This window comes from Pan paniscus, chromosome 16 (assembly GCF_029289425.2).
Source record: "Pan paniscus chromosome 16, NHGRI_mPanPan1-v2.0_pri, whole genome shotgun sequence".
NCBI lineage: Eukaryota > Metazoa > Chordata > Mammalia > Primates > Hominidae > Pan > Pan paniscus.
Window position 1 is genome coordinate 13,270,535 of NC_073265.2, and position 21,735 is coordinate 13,292,269.

Here is a 21,735-nt window from a genome sequence, read left to right on the forward strand (position 1 = left end):
GTGTGTATAGGTAATATATACACACGTGTGTATAGGTAATATATACACACGTGTGTATAGGTAATATATACACACGTGTGTATATGTAATATATACACACATATGCATATATGTAATATACACACATATGCATATATGTAATACATACACACATATGCATATATGTGTATATACACAATATATGTATATATGTGTATATACACAATATATATGTATATATGTATATGTATATATATTGTGTATATACACAATATATGTATATATGTGTATATACACAATATATGTATATATGTGTATATACACAATATATGTATATATGTGTATATACACTATATATGTGTATATACACAATATATGTATATATGTGTATATACACAATATATGTATATATATTAGGCAGAATTTTGCTCTTGTTGCCCAGGCTGGAGTGCAATGGTGCAATCTCGGCTCACTGCCACCTCCACCTCCCAGGTTCAAGCGATTGTCCTGCCTCTGCCTCCCGAGTAGCTGCGACTACAGGCTTGTGCCACCACCCTCGGCTAATTTTGTATTTTTAGTAGAGATGGGGTTTCACCATGTTGGTCAGGCTGGTCTTGAACTCCTGACCTCAGGTGATCCACCTGCCTTGGCCTCCCAAAGTGCTGGGATTACAGGTGTGAGCCACTGTGCCCGGCCTATTTTGTATTTTTTAATCTACCACACTCTAAGAACACATATTTTAAATCAATTTGTACATTCAGTGACTAGAACAAAACCAGCATTTTGTAGATTCCAAAGAATTATTTGTTGTATAAATGATAAATAACTTAAGTTATTATTTATAACATCTATATACAAACAATATATTACCTGAGAATACAGTGATAACATTTGTTATGTATAAAATGATTTCAATCTCAGTTAAAAATATTTTTGCATGAGTTATTGTCATATGCAGATGCTCACATTGTTTTGTTTAGATGAAAATGTTTGTAACTACTATGCACATTTTTGTTACTTAAGCCTTTTGGTCTTGCTGCCATAGCAAATCCTGTGCCTCTTAAGAACATGAACCTCTTTTACTTCATTTTTTAGCAGATTTCTTAATGAAATATATACCATACTATTTTGTTTAACACATAAGCAGACACCCTGTCAGAAGCAAAGAGACATCTATTCCACCATTACCACCCATGCCTCTGCTAATGTGGCTGCTGAAGATGTTACCTAGAGCAGAGGACTTTGTGTTCAACCTAAGCACTTTATATCCTTTATTTTCAATTGGGTAGGAGATAAAATAATTCAGCAACAATAAAAGTCACACTTCTTAAAGTTGCAGTCTCGCCAATGCACCACAATGTAGCAGTCTCTCTTGTGAGGTATCACCTGGCGTTCTTCATCTCACCACCAAGATGATTAAGGAACGGGGCACACGGGTGAGGTGGGAGTGAAAGTTTAATAAGCAAAAGGAGGAAGCTCTCTGCAGCAGACAAGGGCGTCCAAGTGGACTGCCGTTTTTACAGTTGAATCAAAAAGCTTTTATAAGAAACTCCTCTCAGCTATATATAAAACTGTCGGCACAATTCCCTTTATATATCCAGCTGTGGGTATGTCTCTAGTCAAGCACAAAGTGGGCTTCTCTTGTTTGTATAACTGTGGGTTTGTTTTAGGTAAGCCCCCCTCCTCCCTGCGCAAGTTCCCACAGAGGCCGCCATGTATATGCCTGAAAAAGGGAGGAAAATTTTACCTGGGAGCTTGCCAATTACACAAAGAACAGAAGGCATCTGTGCTGGACTCTGCATGCTCATCTGTGCAGGGCTTATCTGTAGGTGCAGTAGTTGTGATTTTTCAGGCAGACAGCTTCCCTGAGGACCAGTCTCTTACTTGTTTACTCAACTAATTTTCCTTTCCCTCTCCCTCAACATTATGCAGCAAAATAGAGTACATTTCTCTTTCCAGTAAATCAGTGTTGGTACTCCACTCTGAATACTTGTATTATTGGATTTCTTAGGAAAAAAATATTTGGGACCATAATTTAGATGCCATCAAACAATGAACAAAAATATGCTACTTCGTTTCCCTTCTCTTCTCTTGTTACCAGACAATAGCTAGTTTTCTTTTCTCTCCAACTCCTTTTTTCTGTGCTTCTACCTGATTTTTAAAAAAAACTTCTACACATTTCCAATCTTAGTACAGCAGACATCAAATATGTGGTCAAACTACATACATAGGAAGAGTTGAATTATATAATTATATTCAAGCATTTTAAAATAATTCCCCTTCCGTTTGTTTTGCAGTTATTTTACATAATTAAATGTCTTCCTGATATACGTCCCAACCCAGTGGTTGTCAAGCTCTGCTTTGTTTTCTAATTGCATCAGAATTATCCACAATTTTTTTTTTTTTTTTTTTTTTTTTGAGATGGAGTCTTACTGTTGCCCAGGCTGGAGTGCAGTGGTGTGATCTCAGCTCACTGTCATCTCTGCCTCCCTGATTCAAGTGATTCTCCTGCCTCAGCCTCCCAAGTAGCTGGGACTACAGGCATGTACCACCATGCCTGGCTAATTTTTGTATTTTTAGTAGAGATGAGGTTTCACCATGTTGGCCAGGCTGGTTTTGAATTCCTGACCTCAAGTGATCCACTGCCTGGGACTCTCAAAGTAAGAATTATCCAAAATTCTTATGATAAATATGGATAAATCAGCACAACTCAAGATTTAATAAAAATTTCCAAGAGAAGAAACCCAGGAATATGCATTGAAAACGTCTCCCTCAGGTGATTCTGATGTGATATGTGGTCTGAGTTTAAAATGCAAGGAAAATTACCTTCCCTGCCCTCCAGTTGGCCCTTATGTCCAGACGTCCCTCTTCCCCTTTCTCACTGTGCTCTCTCCTTCTGTGCCTTTGTTCTATTCTCCCTCCACTTCTCATCCAGATGCCAAGCCCTCTTCCATCAATTGTCCTAAAACTCCAAATGGTCAGTTGCCTCTATACTTCCCTCTGTCCCATGAACAAGTTACTCAGGCAAACGTAGAATTTCGGCTTGGACCAAGCTGAATCAAGAGCTGCAATTAAAGATTTCCCTAAGCCCAGAGGGGACCAGCAAATACTTACAGAAGATTTTGGATTTCCTCCGAATGCATAAGGCTCTGGGTAACCTGATGCTATAGACCAAATGTTATTGTCCCCCTCAAATTCAAGTGCTGAAATCTAATTCCCTATGTGATGATATTTGGAGGTAGGGCCTTGGGGAATGATTAGATCATGAAGGCAGGGACCACAGGAGTGGGATTAGTAGCCCCTATTGAAGGCACCATAGAGAGCTCCCTCATCTCTTCTGTCATGAGAGGACATGGTAGAAACATGGCTATGAACCACAAAGCAAGCCCACACCAGACATAGAATCTGCTAACCACTTGACCTTGAATTTTGCCATCTCCAGAACTGAGAGAAACAAATTTGTTTATAAGCTTCCTCATCTATGGCATTCTGTTTTGACCCCAGATTAGCTAAAAACACCAAAATATCAACTTGTACACCAAATTTTCGAAATGGATGCTAAAACTTTGATGGCAAAAGGTGACTGATCTGCCTGAGAAATGAACCTACATGATCCCTCTTTCCACAAAGCTGGAGGGAGAGTCAACACAAGCAAAAATAGGTCAAAGTCTTCTAAAAGCCATACGTGAAGGGTTTTCAATATCACTTGATCAGATGGTAATTTAATCACCCAAAGAACCACAACAAAACACACAACTATCAGAGTTTTTCAACGTCACCTCAAAAACACCATCTGCAATATTAGGGAGTGAAAGAAGTCATGGAAGTTTTAAAAAGTCAAACTTTATTTCAGTGTTATGGTAGAAATTTGAAATTCTTAGTTAAGCTATGAATATATCCTTGGGCAGATGCAGGCATGGAGATTCTGGAGTGCTGCTGCTGAGTTTAAGAGCTTCCTTTGGAGATGCCCCCTGGCCCCCTCAACCCCTGTCCACCTGTCAAGAAGAGGCCATCCTGGGCAGCACATTAGAGGCAAATGGCCCAGATGCCTAGCTGAGGGCAAACCTCCATTCCTGGAGGAGGAGGTCACCTCTGGGAGTAGGAGGACCTGCTGGAACCCCTGCTCACAGGCTCCTTTTCTTGCTCTCCAGCACCTCCTGCAGGCAGGCAAACACCCCCAGCAGCAGTAGCAGCAGGGCCTTCAGCAGCAGGGCTGCTGCTCTGCTGAATGAGAGAAGTCCCTCTCCAGTGAGGCAGAGGAGCCCAGGTTGCACACCCTGGTCTCTGCCTCCATAGCTTCCACTGTGCCCAGGACTGGGAGCAGTGTGGGAGCTGCTGACTGGAGCTGTGCTGGTCACCCCCTCTCTGCCACCTCTAGCTTCAGCCACACTTTCAGCTCCAGGGCTGAGGCCGGTGGCTGTACAGGAGGTGCCATGAAGTCAGGCAGCTTCTCACTGGGCTGGTCCTGTGCAGTCCCAGGGCAGCGGCAGGAGGGCTCTGGAGCTTCCTTTAGCTCCAGCGCTGTCCCTGGAAGGGGCTCTGCCCCTGGTGCTGGCACTGGCTCAACAGCTGGCACTGGAAATAGCTGTGTTTCTGCACCTGAAGCAGGAGCTGAAAAAGGAGAGAGGTCACCAATATCACTCACTTTCCACTGAAATTTCCAAACATGAAAACAACCTCACTGAATTTAAAGGAATTTCAGCCTGAAAACATTGTCCCTGGAAAGATTTCCAGACTGCAGGTGACCTCACCATGTGCCTGTGTCTCAGTGAGCTCCAGAGGCTCCAGCTGGACATGGACAATGTGCAGATGTGGCCCTGGTGGGATCACTGGTGAGGCCTGGCCTGGTAGCTCCATCTGGGGCCTGATGTCTACCTGGTGACTCCTGTCCTGTGGTACCTGGGGGGGCCTTCTGTCAAATGGCCAGAGGCATCTGGGGTGAGGGATGAGCCTACAAGGGCATCGTTGGAAAAGAAAGGCTCTCACTCCTGCCATTCCTGAAGCAGGAGCCTTGAGATGTGGGGATGCAGCACAAGAACATCTTGCTCTCTTGAGCATCTCCCACCAAGTGACCTGGCTATGGGGCTAACTCTAGGATGTGGGTGCCTGGTTATCGGGATTCTTTTTTTTTTTTTTTTTTTTTTTGAGACATTGTCTCATTCTGTTGGCCAGGGTGGAGTGCAGTGGCATGATCTCGGCTCACTGCAACTTCCGCCTATTGGATTCAATCAATTCTCCTGCCTCAGTCTCCTGAGTAGCTGGGATTATAGGCACGAGACACGCACCACAACACCTGGCTAGTTGTTTTGTGTTTGCTTTTTGTTTGTTTGTTTGTTTTGAGACAGAGTCTCGCTCTGTCACCCAGGCTGGATGGAGTGCAGTGGCGTGATCTGGGCTCACTGCAAGCTCCGTGTCCTTGGTTCATGCCTTTCTCCTGCCTCAGCCTCCCAAGTAGCTGGGACTATAGGTGCCCACCACTATGCCCGGCTAATTTTTGTATTTTTAGTAGAGACGGGATTTCACTGTGTTAGCCAGGATGGTCTTGATCTCCTGACCTTGTTTGCTTTTTGTATTTTTAGTAGAAATATGGTTTTACCATGTTGTTCAGGCTGGTCTCAATCTCCTGGTTTCATGATCCTCCTGCCTCAGCCTCCCAAAGTGCTGGGATTACAGGTGTGAGGCACCGTGCCTGGCCTGGTTACCAGAATTCTAAGTTCTGTTAGGGTCTGTTGCCAAGGAAGTGAGGTCGCTTCTTTAAGGTTCCATCCCCTCAGCCTCCTCCTTCCAGAAGACCTACTCAGGACCCCAGTGGGCTGCTGACTGCTCATCCTCCCCACAGGACAACTCCTTACCTGTACACAGTTATGTCCACCCAGGGCCTACTTGGACACCTGCACCTGATGTTCACCAGGGGCCTAGGAATCCACTTGGGGCCTGGGATCCTACAGGGGCCTAATGTTACCCTGCAGATTGAGTAGCCACCTGGGGACCAGATATCAACCTGGGGACTGTGGTTGACCTGTGGGTTAATGTCCACCTGGGGACTGGTTATTCAGCTGAGGCCTGATGCGTACCTGGGGCCGAATGTCCCCCTCAGGGTGAATTCCACCTCAGACCTGTATGTCCACCTGGGGCCTGATGTCTGCCTTAGATCTATGTCCCACTGGGGCCTTGTGATCACCGGGGACTGGTATCCAGTTGTGGCCTGATGACCTACTGCATCCTGTTACTCACCTACGGCCTGGTGTCTACCTGGAGCTTGGTGATCACCTGGGAACTGGATATCAACCTGGGGCCTGGGTGTCCACTTAAGGCCTGATGTGTGCCTGGGGCCTGACTGTCCACCTGGGGACTGGGTGTCCACCTTGGGTCTGATGACTACCTGAAGTTAGGTATCTACCTAAGGCTTGGTGTCTACCTGTGGCCTGATATCCACATGAGTCTGGGGTTCGGTTGGGGCCTGCTGTACATCTGGGACCTTGGTGTCTATCTGAGGCCTGATGTCTACCTGGTGACTGCCATCCTCTTGAGGCCTGATATCCGCCTGGGAATGGTTTATCCATGGAAATGGTTGTGTCCGCCTGGGGCTGGATGTTGCCCAGGGGCTAGATGTCCACCTGTGGCCCCGTGTTCACCTAGGGCCTGATGTCCACCTGGGGCATGGTGTTCACCTGAGATCCGGGTATTTACATAGGGCCTGATGTCCAGCTGGTGCCTAGGTGCCCACTGGGGGCCTTGTGTTAACCTGGTGACTGGTATCCAGCTGGGTCCTAATGACCACCTGGGTTGAATTATTCACCTAGAGTTTGGTATTCACTTAGGGCTTGAGTGTCAGCCTTGGACATGGTGTCCACCTGGGCCTTGGTTATCAAACAAGGGGTTTGGTATCCAGTTGAGACATCATTTGCAACTGGGGTCTGAGTGTTCGCATGAGGCCAGATGACCACTGGGGGCCTGAATGTCAACCTGGTGTCTGAAATTCACTGGAAGCCTAGGTATCTAGCAGGGGCCTGATGTCCACCTGGGACTAGGTGTCAACATGTGGCCTGATGTAAACCTCTAGTTGAGTGTCCACCTTGGGCCTGATGTCCACTGGGGGACTGATGTTCCCCTTTGATCTGATGTCTACCTGGAAACCGTGTATTCACCCATGGCCTGATGGTCACCTGGGGTTGAATGTCCAACTGTGGCCAGATGTGCACCCGGATTCTGGGCATCCACCTGGGGCCTGATGTTCAGCTGGGGCCTGGAGTTCACCTGAGGCATGATGCCTACCTGAAGCCTAATGTTCATCTGAGTGCTGGATGTTCACCTGGGGCCTGATATCCACCTGGACCCTTCTCAGGCCTGATGTCCACAGGACCCTTCTCAGGCCTGATGTCCACAAGTTGGTCTGGTATTCATCTGGGGCCTTCGTGTTAACCTGTGGCCTAACGTACTCCTGGGTTCTAGTGTTCTCTTGGGACCTGATGTCTACCAGGATCCAGGTATCCACCTGGGGCTCGGTATCCACCTAGGGCTTGATATTCACCTGGGGCCTAGGAATCCACTTGATAACTGGTGCCCCTCGGGGTCCTGATGTTCACCTTGGGACTGGGTAACCACCTGAGGCCTGATGTCCACTTAGGGCATAAGTGTTTATCTGGGGTCTAGTGTTCACATAGGGTCTGATGTCAACCTTGAGCCTAGGTATTCACCAGGGGACTAGTGTCCAGCTGGGGCCAGATGTTCACTTGGGGCCTGGTGTCAACTTGGAGCATGGTTGTCAACCTAAGACCTGATGTCCAGTCCAGTGTCCACCTTGGGCCTGTTTACTACCCGGGGCCTGTGTGTCCACATAGACCGTGGTGTCAATCTGGGGCCTGGGTATTTACCGTGGGCCTGGATATTCATTGGTACATTATGTCTACTGGAGTCTTTGTGTCAATCTGAGCTCTGATGTCTACCTAGAGATTGGGTATCCATCTAAGGCCTGGTGTTTACATGGGGCCTGTAACACAAGGTTCCAGATGAACTCAGATGTCCACCTGAGGCCTGATGTCCACCTGAGTTCTGAGTGTTCACATAGGGCCTGCTGTCAACTTGGGACCTAAGTATTTACCTAGGGCCTGGGTGTCCACCTGGGGCCTGACTTCCAACTAGATCTTGTGTCAACATGGGGCCTGATGTCTACTTTGGGCCTAGGTGACTTTCTGATGACTAATGCCCACATGGCTCGTAAGGACCATCTGAGGCCTGGTATTAATTTAGAGACTGGTATCCACCTGGGGTCCAGGTATCCACTTGGGACCTGATGTTCACCTGGAGTGTAGGAATTCACGTGGGGCCTGGTATCCACCTTAAGTGTGTGTATCCAATTGAGTGCTGGTGTCCACCTGGAGTCCAGTGTATACCTGGGGCCTGATGTACACATGGAGCCTGGGCGTCCATCTAGGACCTGATGTTCAGATAAGGGCTGGCATTCTCCTGGCCTGGTGTCCACATGGAGCCTGGGTGTACACTTGAAGCCTGATATCCCAGGTGGATACCTGGGCCCCAGTGGTCATCAGATCCTAATAAACTCTCAGGCCCCAGGTGCACATAAAGCTCCAAGTGGCCACCTAGGCCACAGGTTGATACATTGGGTCCAGGTGGACACTGGGTGCAAGATGAACACCAGGCCCCTGGTGAACACCAAGCCCCAGGTGTCTGCCTAGTCCTCAAGTGGACACCAGGCACTAGATTGACACACAGGTACCAGGTGGATATCAGGCTGCAGGTGAACACCAGGCCCCAGGTGGTTGGGTTACTTATAGCATAGGTGGCCATCACTTCCCAGGTCTATATCCATTCCCCACTTCAAAATCAGGATCCAGGTGGATACCCATATCCTAGGTGAACACCAGGTTCCAAATGAACATCAGGCTCCAAGTGAACACACAGGCCCCAGTTCAATACCAGCCTCAGGTGGACATCAGGACCCAGGTGGATCCCAGGCCCAATGTGCATGCCTAGTCTCTTGGAATACATCATTTTCAAGGTGGACACCCAGATTCCTCATAGACATCTGGTGCCAGGTGGATATGTGGCTGCAGGTGGACATCAGGCCCCAGGTGGAGACCCAGTACACAGGTGTAAATCAGGCTCCAGTATTTCATCAGGCCCCAGTTTAACACTTGAACTAAAGGTGTGCATCAAGACCCAGGTTGACAGCCAGTCTTCAGGTGCACACTAGGCCCAAAGTGTACACCTGTGCCAAGGTGGGCATCAGGCCCAAGGTGTACACCAGACCCCAAGTGGACATCAGGTTCCAGGTTGACACCAGTCTCTAGGTAGAACCTTAAACCCCAGTTGGTCATCAGGCCCAAGGTGGATACCTTGACCCCAGGGGGTCACCAGGTCTCAGGTCAACACTAAGCCCTAGGTTCAAGGTCTGAGATGGTTTCAGCCCCCATGTGGACTTTAGTCATAAGGAGCTTACCTAGGCCCTAAGTGGACATCAGGCCCCAGGTTGGCACAATGAACCATGTAGAAGTCAGGCTGTAAGTAGACACCCAGGCCCTAGGTAAATACTTTGGTCCCAAGCCAACATCAGGCCCTATGTGGACACCCAGACTCCAGGCAGATGTCAGGCCCCAGGTGAACACTGAACTCAGGGTGGTCATCAGGCCCTAGGTTGACACATAGCCCTCAGGTAGACAACAGGCACAGGTGAACTTCAGACTCCAGATGAACGTTGGGCTCCAGGAAGAAGTCTGTGCCCCAGTTAAACACCGGGTCTTAGGTAGACATCAGGCCTCAAATGGATGCCCAGTCCCCAGGTGGATATAAGGCCTCAGGCAAACACCAGGCCCCAGGTAGACATTAGACACGAGATGGACACTCAAGCCACAAGTGAACATCTGTCCCCAGGTGGACATCCACCCAAGGTGGACATCAGGCCAGAGATGTACACCCAGGCCCCGGGAGAACCCCAGGCCCCAGGAGGACACTCAAGTGCCAGAAGGACACCCAGTCCCTAGGTAACTACAAGGCCCCAAGTGGACATGATGTTCCAGATGGATATGAGGCTCCAAGTGGATACTAGGCCCAGGTGGACCCCAGATCTCAGGGGCACACCAGGCCCCAGGGGAACACCAGGCCCTAGGTAAGCATGAAGTCCCAGGTGGACATCAGTTGCCAGGAGGACACCAGGACCCAGTTGCTCATCAAGCCACAGCTGAACACCAGTTCCCCATGAACACCAGTCCTCAGGTGGGCACCTAGTCCTCTCGTGTGCATCAGGTGCCAGGCTGACATAGGCACCAGCTGAACTCTGGGCCTCAGGTGAACATCAGATCCCAGGTTGTCACCCAGGCCCCAGGTGAACACCAGGTTTTAGGTGGACACAAGGTCCTAGGTGGATGTCTATGCTCCTGGTGGACCTCAGGCCCTAGTGGACACTCAGGCCCTTTATAGACATCTGGCTCCATGTGCACTCCCAGGGCCCAGGTAGACATGAGGCCCCAGAGGAACGCCAGTCCTTAATCACCTAAGACTGAATTCCCCTAGGGCTGGAGACTGAGTATTCACCTTGGGCCAAGGAATCTACCTGGGGCCAGATGTCGATCTGGGGTCTGATGTCTACTCAGGTTCAGCTGTCCACCTAGGGCAGGGTGTTTTTCTGGGACCCAGAGTCTACCTGAAATCTTGGTATCAACTTAGGGCCTATGTGTCCACTTGGAGTCTGATGTTCACCTGAAGCCTGAGTTTTCACCTGGGATCTGATGAGCACCTGGGGCCCAGGTTTCCATCTGAAACATCAGGTTCTAGTTATACATCTGGGCCCCAGGTATACACTAGGCACCAAAAGAACTCCAGCCCCTATCTTAACATGAGGTCCTAGGTGATTGCCCAGGCCTCATGTCTACATAAGGCCTCAGGTAGACATGACTCCAGGCGGGCATCAGGCCTGATATTGGCTCTATGTCTCCACCCAAATCTCATGTTGAATTGTAATCCCCATGGGTTGAAGAATGGGCCTGGTGAATGGTGATTGAATCATGGGGGCAGACTTCCCACTTGGTGTTCTTGTGATAGAGTTCTTACGCGACCTGGTTATTTGAAAGTATGTAGCACATCCCCATTCTGGTCTCCCTCCTCCTCCCACATGGTAAAAAGGGCTTGCTTCCTCTTGGCTTTACATCATGATTGTAAGTGTCCTGAGCCCGCCCAGTCATGCTCCCTATTAAGCCTGAAGAACTGTGGGTCAGTTAAACCTCTTTTCCTCATAAGTTGCCCAATATCAGGTAGTTTTTTATAACAGTGTGAAAATGGACTAATACAAGGCCTTAGGATAACAACCATGCTTCAGGCCATAGGTGGACATCTGGCTGCAACTGGACACTATTCCCCAGGTGGATACCTAGGCTCAAGGTTGACATTAGTCCCCAGGTAAACAACAAGCCCCAGGTGAATACCTATGCCCTAGTAGACATCAGGCCTCAGGCTGACACTCAGTCTAACCTCAACATTAGGCTCCAGGTGGACGCCCAGACTCCAGGTGGATACTAGACCCCAGGGGTACACCAGACTCCTGGTAGGCATAAGGCCCCAGGAGGACACTAGAATCCAGGTGTACATAAAGCCACTGGTTGACACCAAGCCCTCAGAGGAACACCAGGCCAACTAGTGGACGTTAGGCACATGAGAATACTTGGGCACCAGGCAGGTATCAGGCCCCAGGTAAACATCAAACTTCAGGTGGACATCATTCTCCATGTGAACTCTAGCCCCAGCTAAGCAGCAGGCTCCAGGTGGAAGCCCAGACCCCAGGAGCACTTCTGGCCACAGTTGAACATCTGTCTCCAGGTGAATATCAGACCATGGATGGATAGCAAGTCCCCAGGTGGACATCAGGTCAAAAGTGAATATAAGTCTCTAGGAAGACATCTGGCCCCAGGTGGATACCGAACTAGAGGTTTACATCAGGCCCTAGGTTGACAGCAAGGCCCAGGTAGACAGCAGGCCCCAAGCGAAGACCAGGCCCAGGTGGATACTGAACTAGAGGTTTACATCAGACCCCAGATTGACATTCAGTCCCCAGGTGGTCATGACACCTCAATTGGACACCAAGTCCGTAGGTGTCCCAGGTATACACCAGGTCAAAGATGAACACAAGACCTAAGGTTGACACTGAAGCCCCAAGTGGACATGAGGCCCTAGGTGAATAATATGACCCAGGGGATCATTAGGACCCAGCTTCATACCAGTCCCCAGGTTTACACGAGGCCCCCAGTAGGTTCCTAAGCTCTAGTTGGACATGAGGTCTCCAGTAGACACCCAGGAGTAAGGTGGACATCAAGCATCAGATGGACATCTGGCCGTGGATGAACATCAAGCCTCACATGGATACCTAGTCCGCAGGTAGACATCAGGCCCCAGTTTGACATCAGTTTCTGGATGGATCCCCAAGCCCCAGGTGGATATCCAGTCTCCAGCTGAACATCAGCCCCTCGTGGACACCCAGGCCCCAGGTGGATATCAGGTGTCAGGTGAACACAAGTCCCTAGGCAGACATCAGGCACCAGGTGCACACTCAGACCCCAAGAGGACATCTGTCCCCAGATGGACATCACACTCAAGGTGTACATTAGGCAACAGATATACACCCAGGTCCAAGGCAGACACGAGTCCCTAGTAAAACTCAAGGCCCCAGGAGGATACTCAAGCCCTAGGTGGATGTCCAGACCCCAGGTAATTACAAGGCCCCAGGTGGATATCAGATTCCAGATGAACATTAGGCCCCAAGTGGATACCTAGGCACCAGGTAGACACCAGGCCCCAGGTGCATCCCCCAGTCTCAGGTGCACACTAGGCCCCCAGTGAACACTGGCTCCAGGTGAGCACCCAGTCCAAGGTAGACACCGTGACCCAGGTGGTCATTAGGCCACAGCTGAACACCAATCTTGAGTGAACACCAGATCCCAGGTGGGTACCTAGTCCAGGTGGATATTGGGCCCCAAGTGGACACCCAGCCCCCAGGTGAACATCAAGCTTCAGGTGGACATCATGCCTCAGGTGAACTCCGGGTCCCAGCCCAGCTGAACATCAGGCTGCAGGTGGATGCCTAGGTTCCAGGTGCACAACAGGTCACAGTTGGACATTCAGCCCCAGGTGAACATCAGGCCATGGGTGGATAAACAGTCCACAGGTGGACATCAGGTCAAAGGTGAACATCAGTACTCAGGTGGACATCCGGCTCCAGGTTGACACCAAGCCCAAGGTGGACACTGAACTAGAGGTTTGCATCAGGCCCCAGGTTGACACCCAGGCTCAGGTGGACATTAGGCCCCAGGTGGATACCTAGGCCCCTAGTAAACCTCAGATTCTAGGTTGACATTCAGGCCCCCAGTAGTCATTTGGCCCCAAGTGGACACTCAGGCGCCAGGTTCACATGATGTCTTAACTGGACATCATGGCCAAGGGGCCAGTTTGATACCCAATCCTATGTGGGTGCCAGGTCCAAGGTTACACTCAAGCCCCAAGTGGACACCAGGCCCTAGGTGAATAATACAACCCAGGTGGTCGTTAGGCCCCAGAATGACACCAATCCCCAGGTTAACAGGAAGCCCCCAGTGGGTACCTAGGCCCCAGCTGGACATCAGGCCTAATGTGGACAAACAGGATCAAGATGGACATCAGGACTCAGGTGGACATCTGGTGACAGGTGGACAACAAGCCTGGTATGTACCTTGTCCCCGGGTGGTCATCAGGCCCCAGTTCAACACCAGTCCCTGAGTGGATTCCTCGGCTCCAGGTGGACATCCGGTCTTCAGCTGAACATCAGACCCCAGGTGAACACTAGGTCTTAGGTGGACATTAGGCCCCTGGTGTACATAAAGTACCAGTGGACATCCATGCTGCAGGTGGACATCCAGGGCCCAGATGGGCATCAGGCCCCATTTGGACATTGAGGCACCAGGAGGATATCAGGCCTCAGGTGAACCCTAGGTCCAACATAGACATCAGGCCTTAGGTTGACACTCAAGCACCAGATGGACTGCTGCACCTAAGCAGAAAACAGACCCTTATCTGGATATCTAAGATACATGTATACAGCAAGCCCCAGGCTGACATCCAGACCCCAGGTGGACACCATACCCCAGGTGAACAGCAGGCAACAGTTTGGCACCAAGTACCTAAGTGAAACAAAGCCTTAGGTGATTACCAGGCCATAGGTAGTCATTAGTCTCCAGCTGGACAATAGTCCCTAGGTGGATACCCAGGCCCCAGGTGGACACTAGACCCCAGATTAACACAAAAACCAAGTAAAAAATCAAGCCCCAAGTGGACAACCTGGCCCTAGGTAAATACACAAATCTCAAGCTGACACCAGGCCCTATTTGGACACCCAAGCCCTAGGTGGACTTCGGACCCCAGGTGAACACTGAACTCTAGAAAGTCTTCAGGCCCTGTGTTGACTACCTGGCCCCAGGGAGACACCAGGCATAGATGAACTTCAGGCACCAGCTGTACATCAGGTTCCAGGCAAATGTCCAGGCCCCAGGTGGATATCACACCTCAGATGAACACCAGGCCCCAGGTAGACATCAAAAACCAGGTGGACACTCAGGCCCCTACTGAATATCCGTCCCCAGGTGGACATCTGTCCCAAGGTGGACACGAGGCCACAGATGTACACTTAAGCCTAAGGCAGACCCCAGTCCCCAGGAAAACTCCAGGCTCCATGAGGGCACTCAGACCCCAGATGGATGCACTGGTCCTACGTAAATACAAGGCCCCAGGTAGACAGCAGGCCCCAGTGAACACTGGAGCCCAGGTGGGTACCTAGTCCCCAGGTGTGCATCAGGCAGAAGGTTGACCCAGTCCCCAGCTGAACTCTGGGCCCCAGCTGAACATCATAACCCAGATGGTCACCCAGGCTCCAGGTGAACACATGGTCTTAGGTGGACATCAGGCCCCACATGAACACCCAAGCCCCAGGTAGAGATCAGGCCTTAGGTGTACACCAGACCTCAGGTGGGCATCTGGCTCCAGATGGCCATAGGTGGATAACTAAGCCTCTCCTGGATATCAGGCCCCAGGTGGGCACCAGGGTCCAGGCGAACATCTAGCCCCAGGGGGACATGCAGCCCCTGGTGGACATCAGGGCTCACATGGATAAACAGTTTACAGATGGACACCTGCCACAGGTGCCTCACCTCTACTCCCTGAAACCTCACTTCCCTTCATGGGCCTTCTGTCCGACTTGGGGTACCCCAGCCGCCCTAGGCACACACTGGACTCGAACCAGGGACGCCAGGCTCCCTGGGGCTCAGCGCAAGGGTTCATGGGAATACACTTTCATCCGTGGGGGACCCAGTCCCCGCTTCTCCGTGGCACCGTTTTTTTTTTTTTTTCTCTGCCCCAGGTGCCTCACCTTCCCCTCATGGGCCTTCTGTCCACCTTGTGGTACCCCTGGCGGCCCGAGGCGCACCCTGGGCTTGAACCAGGGATGCCAGGGTCCCCAGGGCACAGCGCAAGGGCTTATGGGGAGACACTTTCTTCCGTGGGGGTCCCAGGCCCCGCTTCTCCGTGGCGCGTTTTTTTTTCCTCTGCCCCAGGTGGGTCACCTTCCCCTCATGGGTCTTCTGCCCGCTTTGGGGTACCCCTAGTGGCCCCAGGCACACGCTGGGCTCAAATAAGGGTCGCCAGGGTCCCCGGGGCCCAGCGCAAGGGTTGATGGGAAGACACTTTCACCCGTGGGGGACCCGGGCCCCGCTTCTCCGCAGCGCTGTGTTTTTTTTTTTTTTTTTCTCTGCCCCAGGTGACTCACCTTCCCCTCATGGGCCTTCTGCCCGCTTTGGGTTACTCCTAGCAGGCCAGAGGTGCACCCTGGATTCGAGCCAGGGATGACAGGGTCCCCGGGGCCCAGCACAAGGGCGGATGAGAAGGCACTTTCGTCCTTGGGGCACCCAGGCCCTGCTTCTCTGTGGCGCGGTTTTTTTTTTTCTTTTATGCCACAGGTGCCATACCTCTCCTCCCTCAAACCTCACCTTCCCCTCACAGGCTTTCTGCCCGCCATGGGGTACCCCAAGAGGCCCGAAGCGCACCCTGGTCTTGAACCAGGGATGCCAGGGTCCCCTGGGCCCAGCTCAGGGGCTGATGGGAAGACACTTTCTTCCGTGGGGGACCCAGGCCCCGCTTCTCCGCGGCACAGGTTTTTTTTTCTCTGCCTCAGGTGCCTCACCTACCCCTCATGGGCCTTCTGCCCGCTTCTGGGTACCTCTAGCGGGCCCAAGGCGTACCCTGGGCTCGAACCAGGGTCGCCAGTGTCCGCGAGGTCCAGCGCAAGACCTGATGGGAAGGCACTTTCGTCAGTGGAGGACCCAGGCCCAGCTTCACTGCGGCGCGGTTTTTTTTTTTTTTTTTCTGCCACAGGTGCCTCACCTTCCCCTCATGGGCTTTCTGTCCGCCTTGGGGTAACCCCAGCGGCCCGAGGCGCACCCTGGGCTCGAACCAGGGATGCCAGGGTCCCTCGGGCCTAGCACCGGGTCTGATGGGAAGGCATTTTCTTTCGTGGGGAACCCAGGCCTCCCTTCTCCGTGGCGAGGTTTTTTCCTTTTTTCTCCTCCCCAGGTGCCTCACCTTCCCCTCATGGGCTTCTGCCCACTTTGGGGTACGGCTAGCGGCCCGAGGCGCACATAGGGTTCGAACCAGGGTCGCCAGGGTGCACGGGGCCAAGCGCAGGGGCTAATGGTAAAGCACTTTCGTCCGTGGGGGACCCAGGCCCCCCTTCTCCGTGGCGCGTTTTTTTTTTTTTTTTTTTTTTCTGCCACAGGTGCCTCACCTCTCCTCCCTCAAACCTCACCTTCGCCTCATGGGCCTTCTGCCCGCCTTGGGGTGCCCCTAGCGGCCCGAGGTGAACCATGGGGTCGGACCAGGGACGCCAGGGTTCCCGGGGCCCAGTGCAAGGGCTGATAGGAAGACACTTTCGTCCGTGGGGGACCCAGGCACCGCTTCTCCGCGGCGCAGTTTTTTTTTTTCTTTTGGCTGCCCCAGGTACCTCACCTTCCCCTCATGAGCCATCTGCCTGCTTTGGGGTACCCCTAGTGGACCGAGGCGCACCCTCGGCTCGGATCAGGGTCGTCAGGGTCCCCGGGGCGCAGTGCAAGGGCTGATGGGAAGACACTTTCGTCCGTGGCGGACCCAGGCCCCGCTTCTCTGCGGCGCGGTTTTTTTTTTTTTTTTTTTTTTTCTGCCACAGGTGCCTCACCTCTCCTCCCTCAAACCTCAACTTCCCCTCATGGGCTTTCTGCCCGCCTTGGGGTACCCCTAACGGCCCGAGGCGCACCCTGGCTTTGAGCCAAGGTCGCCAGGGTCCACGGGGCTCAGCGCAGGGCCTGATGGGAAGGCACTTTCGTCCGTGGGGGACCCATGCCCTGCTTCTCCGTGGCGCGTTTTTTTTTTTTTTTCTGCCACAGGTGCCTCACCGCTCCTCCCTCAAACCTCACCTTCCCCTCATGGGCCTTCTGTCTGCCTTGGGGTACACCTAGCGGCCCGAGGTGCACTGTGGGCTCGAACCAGGGAAGCCAGGGTCCCTGTGGCCCAGCGCAAGGGCTGATGGGAAGACACTTTCGTCCGTGGAGGGGACCCAGTCCCCGCTTCTCCGCGGCGAGGTTGTTTTCTTTTTTTTTCTCTGCCCCAGGTGCCTCACCTTCCCCTCATGGGCCTTCTGCACACTTTGGGGTACCCCTAGCGGCCCGAGGCGCACCCTGGGCTCGAACCATAGAGGCCAGGTTCCATGGGGCCAAGCGCAGTGGCTGATGGGAAGGCACTTTCGTCCCCGGGAGACCCAGGCACCAGTTCTCCGCTGCGCGTTTTTTTTTTTTTTTTTTTTCTGCCACAGGTGCCTCATCTCTCCTCCCTCAAACCTCAGCTGAAACTTTTGGGCCTTCTTTCCTCCTTGGGGTACTCGTGGCAGCCTGAGGCGCAGCGTGGGCTCGAACCAGGGATGTCAGCGTCCTCGGGACCCAACTCAAGGGCTGACGGAAAGACACTTTCGTCAGTGGGGGACCCAGGCCCCGCTTCTCCGCGGCGCGGTTTTTCTTCTTTCTCTGCCGCAGGTGCCTCACCTTCCCCTCATGGGCTTTCTGCTCTCCTTGGGGTACCCCTAGCGGGTCCAAGGTGCACCCTGGTTTCCAGCCAGGGACACCAGGTTCCCCAGGTTCCAGCGCAGGGGCTGATGGGAAGACACTTTCATCCGTGGGGGACCCAGGTCCAGCTTCTTTGCGGCGCGGTTTTTTTTTTTTTTTTTCTCTGCCCCAGGTGTCTCACCTTCCCCTAATGAGCATTCTGCCCGCTTTGGGATACCCCTATTGGGCACGAGGCGCACCCTGGGCTCTAACCAGGGTCGCCAGTGTCCATGGGGCCCAGCGCAGGGGCTGATGGGAAGGCACTTTCGTCCGTTGGGGACCCAGGCCCCGCTTCTCCGCGGCGTGTTTTTTTTTTTTTTTTTTTTTTCTGCCACAGTTGCCTCGCGTCTCCTCCCTCAAACCTCACCTTCCCCTCATGGGCCTTCTGTCCGACTTGGGGTACCCCTAGTGGCCAGACGCACACCCTGGGTTCAAAACTGGGACACCAGGGTCCCCGGGGCCCAGCGCAAGGGCTGATGCGAAGACACTTTCTTTCTCGGGGACCCAGGCTCTGCTTCTCTGCGACGTTTTTGTTTTTGTTTTTTTCGCTTTTCCCCAGGTGCCTCACCTTCCCCTCATGGGCTTTCTGCCCGCCTTGAGGTACCACTAGCGGGCCCGAAGCGCACCCTGGTTTCGAGCCAGGGACGCTAGGGTCTCCAGGGCCCAGTTCAGGGCTGATGGGTAGGGACGTTCGTCTGTGGGGGACCCAGGCCCCACTTCTGGGCGGCGCAGTTTTTTTTTTTCTCTGCCCCAGGTGTCTCACCTTTCCCTCATGGGCCTTCTGTCTGCCTTGGGGTACCCCTAGCAGGCCGAGGCGCACGCTGGGCTCGAGCCAGGGATACCAGGGTCCCTGGGGCACAGCGCAAGCGGTGATGTGAGGACAGTTTCTTCTGTGGGTGAGCCAGGCCCCGCTTATAGGCGGCGCGGTTGTTTTTTTTTTTTTCCTCTGCCCCAGGTGCATCACCTTCCCCTCATGGGCCTTCTGCCCGCTTTTGGGCACCCCTAGCGGCCTGAAGCGCACCCTGGTCTCGAACCAGGAATGCCAGGGTCACCTGGGCCCAGCGCAAGGGCTGATGGGAAGATACTTTTGTCCGTTGGGGACCCAGGCTCTGCTTCTCCGTGGTGCGGTTTTTTTTTTTTTCTGCCACAGGTGCCTCACCTCGCCTTCCTCAAACCTCAACTGCCCCTCATGGGATTTCTGCCCACTTGTCTTCCGAGGCTGCGGTGTGGATCTCGCACTGCGGCCGCCTCGCCTTGGCTGGGGAGAACCTCGGTGGGTAGGATTCAGAGGGGCTTTTGGTTTCCCGTTTTCCACACTGAACCCTTCTAACTGGTCTCTGACCCTGATTATTAAGGGCTGCAAACAGGAAGGATTTTATTCACCATTGATGCGGCTCCGAGTAGTCCCAAAGCGAGGCAGTGCCCCCAAGGTCTGTGCTGAGAACGCTGCTCTGCCTTCGCGGTGTCCCCCGGGTGTGTGCTGAGCAGAACGCAGCTCCGCCCTCGCGGTGCCCCCAGCCCGCCCGCCCGGGTCTGTGCTGAGGAGAACATGCTCCGCTTCGCTGTATCTCCGAAGTCTGTGCAGAGGAGAACTCAGCTCTGCCCTGGCAATGCTCTCCGGGGGTCTGTGCTGAGAAGGCAGATCCGCCCTCGCAAAGGACACGGCACCGGCGCAGGCGCAGAGAGGCGCACGGGGGTACCCCTAGCGGGCCTGACGCCCACCCGTGGCTCGAACCAGGGTCTCCAGGGTCCACAGGGCCCAGAGCAGGAGCTGATGGGAAGGCATTTTCATCGTGGGGGATCCAGGCCCTGCTTCTCCGTGGCGCGGGTTGTTTTTTTTTCTTTTTCTGTGACAGGTGCCTCACCACTCCTCCCTCAAAACTCACATTCCCTCATGGGCTTTGTGCTCCCAAAGCTCCCCTCGGGGTGCACTTAGCGGCTGAGGCACACACTGAGCTCGAACCAGGGACACCAGGGTCCCCGGGTCCCAGTGCAGGGACTGATGGGAAGACACTTTCGTCCGTGGGGAATCAGGCCGCGCTTCTCTGCGGCGAAGTTTTTTTTTCTCTGCCCCAGGTGCCTCACCTTCCCCTTATGGGCTTTCTGCCCACCTTGGGGTAACACTAGTGGCCCGAGGCATACCCTGGGATCAAACCAGGGACGCCAGGGACCTCAGTGCCAAGCGAACGGGCTGAGGAGAAGACAATTTCCTCCGTGAGGGACCCAGGCACTGCTTCTCGGCGGCGCGTTTCTTTACTTTCTCTGCCTCAGGTGCCTCAACTTCCGCTCATGGACCATTTGTTCGCTTTCTGGTACCGCGAGCGGTCCCGAAGCACACCCTGGGCTCGAACCAGGGTCGTCACTGTCCACTCTGCCCAGCGTACGGCATAATGGGAAGGCACTTTCATCCATGGGGGACCCAGGCCCCGTTTGTCTGAGGCGAGGTCTCCTGTTTTTTTTCTGCCCCTGGTGCCTCACCTCTATTCTCACAAACCTCAAATTCAACTCATGGGCCTTCTGTCCGAGTTGGGGTACCCCTAGTGGCCCGACGCGCACCCTGTACGCCAACGACGGATGCCAGGGTCCCTGGGGACCAGCGCAAGGGCTGATGGGAAGACATTTTCGTCAGTGGATGACCCAGAAACCGCTTGGCAATGTATTTTTTTCTCTGCCCCAGCTGCCTCAACTTCCCCCCATCAGCCTCCTGTCTCTCTGCGCCTGCGCCGGCGCCATGCGCTTCTCTGCGCCGCCACCATTGCTGGGGGATGGGTCCCTGAGACTTGGCGAAGTAGGAGTACTGGACTCGCGCACAGGCCTTGTCTCGCAGGTTTTCAGGTGCGCTTTGCGTTTCCTCCGCTTTGAGGGGCAGGTCTCCAGTGGCCCCCGGGCGCAGGCCTGGACATCACTGTCCGTCTCGTCATGACCCACTACAGCCTCAGAGACACAGGCTCACTGCATGTGCTCTTGGGGGATGTCAGTGCCACGTGTGGTCACACTGGCTCCGGCTTGGACTAGCCTCTGTCTCTCTTTGCCCGTGTCGCCAGAAGCCGCGAGGTCGAGATGCCGGAGCCCCCGGGCCTTGGCGATGAAGGCAGGCCCCTGCTCCACTCAGGAAGGAGGGAGGCAGTGCGCTCGTGGGTCAGTGCCTTTGCAGCCGACAGCACGCCTTGCGGCCCTGGGGATCTTTCTGCGCCCCGGCGAGAGCCTTTCCGCCTCACTGCATTGTAACCCCATTCCCGATCACCGGGTGGGATCCATCATCGGATCCCAAGAGGAGTCCGCGCAGCCCAGCCGACACCCCGAAGCTCCTCCTTCACCGGGAACCCAAGCAGAAGACCGATCAAGGAGGTCCTGACGACAGGACTCCTATGGGTCCGACCCTGGGTCTCCCGCAGGCCCCTCTGGTAGTCCTCTTCCCACCTGCCGCCCGGGGCTGCGCCGCAGCCGCCGCCGCACCCTCCAGCACCGCCGCCCCAGTCCCCACAGCCGGCGCGTCGCCGCCATTTTTTAAAGGCTCCGCAGCCTGACTCTGCCGAGTAAGGGGGGGTGGGGCGGGTGAGTCGGCCTCGCCAGTGCGCATGCGCGAGGCCTGAGCCGCCGC

General features: G+C 53.5%; 2 pseudogenes; one reads left to right on the forward strand and one right to left on the reverse strand.

Moving 5' to 3' along the window:
• Positions 1–3,902: 3,902 nt before the first annotated feature.
• On the reverse strand, positions 3,903–13,910 carry LOC117978760 (uncharacterized; annotated as a pseudogene).
• Positions 13,911–21,712: 7,802 nt separating this feature from the next.
• Positions 21,713–21,735, forward strand: part of LOC129394044 (tropomyosin alpha-4 chain-like) — a 92,266-nt pseudogene continuing 92,243 nt past the window's right edge.